Consider the following 5794-nt stretch of genomic DNA (forward strand, 5'->3'; position numbering starts at 1 on the left):
TAAGGAGATTGCAAGCTACCTTCTAGAGCGGGACTTGATAAATGCTTAATGAAAATGTTTTGGGTGACCTGCTTAAAATTTCAACAGGCCCTAAGATAAAATGAATTAAGCATTTATTACTAGCAGGACATGGTCAGATTTCATATTCCTCCATCTTAGAAAAATACTAATTTGAAGCAAATATCCTGCTGGGAGAAACATTTGTGGGGATGGAAAAATAGATAGAAGCATGCTTTCTTTTTGAAGAAACTCGTGATTTCTATTTAACTACAAAAACAAAATCTATTCAGGAAGACATCTTTTTAGGTTGACAACAGGACTCGGCACCTTCAGCCTAGCTTTACGAGGTATGACTTTTATATAACTTAGAGAACCATTGGATATTGAACAGCTTTCATCGGTTCCCTACTGACTGTTCCTGCATTAACCAAAAATACATTCGGAATCAAAACTTAGGGATTGTTCTGTGTTGCTTTTGTCCCTAAATGAATTGTCTTTAACCTAGTTTTGCTATTAAAAAAAAAAACAAAACAAAAAAAAACCAAACTTGAAAGAAATACATCTGAACATCTTTCTCTTCAAGAAAGGAGACTGTCATGACGCTTTCCCGTGGAATCCCACGTAGGTCATTTGTGGACTGCTATGCAGTATTGTTGTTTTCACCATTCTTCTGGCGCCAGCTTGCCCCGGGGAAAGATAAAGCAGGCATGAAAGAGCAGGGACCATACTGCGCTCCGTGCCAGCGCTGCCCCTGGGCGCGCTTGGGCGTGGCGGTGCACACCTGCAAAGAGAAGCAATGAACGTGGAGTAGGCGCTTTGGGGTTTTGCTATGCTGACAACCACGTTAGCAGTTTCTTACAGACCTGCGGGGCATTCTGCGCTACAGGAAGCTGAATGCGTTGGGCGTGGTGCCGGGAGGTTGGAATCAGTGCTCCTGTGGGGTACCGTCACTTCCTGTCGTCCTTCATTAAGAAACAAAGCGAGAGAGAAAGGAACAGAGATAAAGAGGCGGAGAGAGACAGAGATTGACAGGCAGAGATCCCAGACCTAGGGGGTGGGGCTTTGACCTTTCAGAGGGGCGTGGTTATCCTGAGGGGTGTGGTTTTGAAGAAGGGGAGTGGCTTTCAGAGGGGTGTGGCTTTAAAAGGCATGGTTTTTCAAGAAGGGGCGTGATTTTCGAAGGGCAGTTTTTTTTAATAAGGGCGTGGTCTTTTTTCAGAGGGGCATGGCTTTTAAAAGGAAGCGTGGAACTAGAAGGGGTAGTGTTTTGGGGGCGTGGCTTTAGAAGGGGTGTGGCTTTAAGGAGGCGAGGCTTAGAAGGGGTGTGGCCTCAAGGGGTGTGGCTTTTAGAGGGGGGCGTGTCTTTTGAGGAGGCGTGGCTTAGAAGGGGCACCGTCTCTTAGAGCATGGGGTCAGTGGGCGGGGCTTTTCAGGGGTGCGGGCTCAGTGGCCCACTTGGTTTGGCGTATCTTCATCAGCTTGACTGGCCTTCCTAGTACAGAGCTTTGAGCACGTTATCCTCTGAAGAGGATTTTCAAATGCTAGAAATTATTTAGTGTGCGTAGCTGCGGATGCACCCTGTAAGCTGGATGGGGGCACGCACGAGATCGTTTCTGTTGCACCTGCGCTAGGAATCTTCTACTAACATATGTGGGCAGTAGCGGTTGAGAGATTTCTCATTGGCACAGTGTCAAGGTGACTGTCTAACATTTTTATCAGGATCAGTAACGGATAAGAACAAATTCTGTGGGGAAGACCTCTCAGAGATTTCAGTCTTCTTGTTTTATAAAGCTCCACATTGCTGCTATTTCCAGCCCTTGCATACTTCTGGTGAAACTCTGATTACTTGTTTTTTAAAAAAGTCAAAAAGTAGACAAACATGCGGAATTATTTACTTTTTTTTTTTTTTCCCATTGTTGCGAGCCTTCTGGAAATAGCCTTGGGGAGTTTCCTTTAATTATATACTTTGCTGTCCTCAAATGAAAGAAAAATTGTGCTAAAGTAAAAAAAAAAAAAAATCAATGTGAACATCACACTTTCGTCTATAGTCTTTTCAGCCCTTAGTGTTGCAGTTTATAATGTGATTTTTTAAACAGAACTGTAGGCAAATAATTATTCTTTAGTTTTGAAATGATTGTTTTACTAATTTTCTTTATGAATAGGTCATAATTTTGACCTCTTCTCTAACTTCATAGTTTTTACATAAAAATTCCACTTTGGTAGCGCACATGTAGGACCCAGTCCACAGTCTCCCGGCCAACAGGAGCAGGCCTATCAACTGTGTGCACAACTTTTTTTCTTTTAACCAAGAATTTGGGGGCCTGGAGAGATAGCTCAGTAGAATAAGTGCTTGCCTGGCAAGTACAGGGCCCTGAGCTCAATCCCCGGTACTGGGAAAAAAAAAGAATTTAGAATCAGGATTTATGAATGCCAATTTTTCAGCCAATTTGTCTTACCTGAGGGAACACAAACTCCTGAACACAGCTGGTTTTGTAGGGTGCCAATTTTGAGTCATCATGATTTTGAGAAAAATGAAGTCAGCACACCTTAGAGATAAGAAATGAGATGTGCGTGGAGTGTGTAAGAACAGACAGTGAGAGGGAGCTGGATTTCTGCTGATGCTCCTGATCCTGCGATGGGCCTTTGCTTTTGTAACAGACCTTAATATGCTCAAAATATTGTGATCTTTTTACTTATCTTTTGTCCTTCTTTTGGTTTATTGTGTACAAACAAAAATGTATTTTTTTTTTCTTTTGCAGAACTGGGGATTGAACTCAGGCCCTTGAGCTTGCCAGGCAAGCGTTTATTCTACTGACTTATCTCCCCAACCCCTAAAATGTAAAATTTGTTGAGCCATTTTTCCAACTGCAAAACCAACAGGGAATTGAGAAGATAACCTAAATTTTGACAGCCCAGCAAATTCTTTGGCTGCCTTCTCCTGGGACTGAGTACATGGATATACACTTTTGGTGTCAGCTCAGTAGTCTCAGACAGTGCATGATTTATATGCTTTGATTTACAATTGTTTTTTGTTATCTTTGCCTTCAAGCATCTGTGAGAGGACTCCCAACCTCCTCAGGCACACACCATTAGTTATGCTAAAGCCCATCCCAGGAACCAGGCTCTCTGGATTACATCCCCTCCTCCACCACACTTGGGAAGACCAGGACTCAAATCTAACCTCTCCTGCTTACTGGCAGTGTGATTTGTAGTAAAGAACAACTCTGCAGATTCAATTCATGCATATATAAAATGAGAATGAGAGACTAACTTCAGTTTTAGATCAATGACATTTGGGATGAAAATCTGAAATCGCAGGATTATCTAGCAAGGTGTTATGTGGTTTGTAGACTGAGGCAGAGGTGGCTGGTGCAGCAGCAACAAGCATTCTCATCTTCTTCCTGTAAAACAGAAGTCTGGGGGTGCCAGGGAGATGGCTCAGTGGAATAAGCACTTCCCTGGCAAGCACAAGGGCTAGAGTTCAATTCCTGGTTCTGCCAAAGGAATAGCCACATTATTAATAATTCTGAGATCTTGAACTAAACAATAGGAGCCATTGGGTTTGGGTACAAGAAGAATGAGGGTATTATATAGTGAGTAGACAGTTTTGCAAAAACCATTGGTAAGGAGGCAGAGAATGATGAACTTGAGTCTTGTGATGTTTGGGAGCTATTGGGTATTGGGGAATGTGGGAAAATGCTATGGGATCTCTGAGGCACACTAGTCTAGGAATAGCATGGGTGGCATGAGTGGGACTGGAAGTGCCTCAGAGCATATGGTCGACAAGGGAAGGGGGAGGGAGGAGCTGGCTGTGTATAGAGCTTGGGTTTGTGGGATGTACACTGTGGGTGGAGAGAGAGGTGAGAGAGAAATGGAGCTTTTAGAGGAGGTCTCTCTCCATGAGAGGTATGGGACAGGTTGGGATCACAAGGAAAATATGAGTGAAGAACAGTGTCTGAAATCAGCAAGGAATGGGCCTGTCTGAAGGGGTCATGTAGGTCTGCCATCAACACCCACTATGGAGACTGTAGAGCTAATGTAATAATTTTAGAACTCAGGAAGAACACTATACGTGGTCTCCATGTCAGCAAGAAAAGTTTGGTTTTTTTTATCTGAGATGTCCAGTGAGGCTGGGGACTCTTGACAAAGGTGCCTCGATGTGGGCCACGGAACTCAAGCTCTGCTGTTGCTCTTCAGCGGCAAGACCGAGCAGCTCAAGTATATAGATCTGGCCATAGTGAGGTTTCCTGTGAGGGCAGGGACTTGGATGACTTACCCGCTCTCTGGCGGACAGGGCAGTCGCATTTCCAGTGACCCTCAGGCTTGTAGATGTCCTAGTGATGGCTGCAGGTTGGAGCAGGTTCATGCCCAGTGTCCTTCTTCACCGTACTTGGCTCGGGTGGCAGCACTGTTTAGGCTCAGCATTACCTTGTCAAGGTCCTGCTTTGATGGGAGTCCCGAGTGTCGCAGCCAAAAGTTAGCAGTATGCATAGTTAATTTTGGTCTTTATTATTGAAGACGGGGAAAGTTAGATTAAGTAAGTTTTCCTGTGGAGTTTGAGGGCCGAGATTTGTCTTTTTAGTGTGGCATGAATGTCAGGAACAGATAGGGATACAGAATAGGAATTAATAATAATTGAGGTTTTTTTAGGGGAATCTGGGTCTACGTTAGTATTCTTAATTTGGAGCAATACACTTGATTATTAGAATTTTATGTGAGTATCAAGTACCTTGAAATATGAAGTGTAACCAGAGAACTATTATTTCTTATTAACCATGGACATTGGGGCAGTTAAATCCCTGTAGAATGGTAATGGACAACAGTTACATAATTTCGTAGAGATCATTTGACATCAACAGTCATACATAGCAGTGTAGCATAAATCATATGAAATTCCCATTTTGTTTTAACATCTTTAAATGTACATAGGATACATACCATGCAAGTTTTTAGTTAGAAAATTATCATTTGGCTGGTGATGGGAATCACTTATTATAAATATCTGGAGCACAAGAGAAAGGTACGTGTTTAAATCTGAAAGAAAATTTATATTGTAGTGTACAGTATTTTGGAAGGCACGAATATGTTTAATATATTGAGCATCTTTTATGAGAAAATCTTAATTTTAGTTATTGAAAAAACTTTGTCTTTTACTTTTTTTTTTTTTTTTTATGGTGGAACCAGGGATTGAACTCAGACCCTTGATCTTGCCAGGCAAGCGCTTATTCTACTGAGCCATCTTCCCGGCCCAAAATTTTGTCTTTTAACCAATGACCAAATTATTGGGGGTGTCTTTTAAGGATAGATTATTGGGGGCTTTCTATTGATGAACAAAGGTTGGCCACCTTCTTTCATCAATCAAGAGTCCTGTTCAATGATCTTTTCCCATTTTAATTTAACTATAAGTTAATTTTGGTGTTGCCTAGGCCAGCTGGTCTAGGAGAAGACATGCTTTTCAGTCTATATTTTAGAGCTCTAATAAAAAGGAACAGCTGTTTACAGAATGACATAAAAACAAGTACATGCACGACACTCGGACATCTTTATAAAATGAGAGTGCACTCAAATATATTTCTGGTCAGATTAAATTATGTTGACCTTTTAAAGTTTGTAATTATGAGACAAGTCAGAATTTTTTTTTTTTTGTGGAACCAGGGATTGAGCTCAGGCCCTTGTGCTTGCCAGGGAAGCACTTATTCCACTGAGCCACCTCCCTGGCCCCTAGTCAGAACTTTTGTAAGTCAATTAGCAGAGATCTCTTATAAGAGGAATTTGGAAAAAAAGGTTAAAAAAA

The 5794-nt window shown here is 42.0% G+C and overlaps 1 pseudogene; it reads right to left on the reverse strand.

Annotated features, from left to right (window-relative positions):
- LOC101585361 overlaps positions 1 to 4366 on the reverse strand; it is a 99576-nt pseudogene extending 95210 nt beyond the window's left edge.
- Positions 4367 to 5794: the final 1428 nt, after the last annotated feature.

The sequence above is a fragment of the Octodon degus genome, unplaced genomic scaffold (genome assembly GCF_000260255.1).
Source record: "Octodon degus isolate 3935 unplaced genomic scaffold, OctDeg1.0 scaffold00001, whole genome shotgun sequence".
NCBI classification, from domain to species: Eukaryota; Metazoa; Chordata; class Mammalia; order Rodentia; family Octodontidae; genus Octodon; species Octodon degus.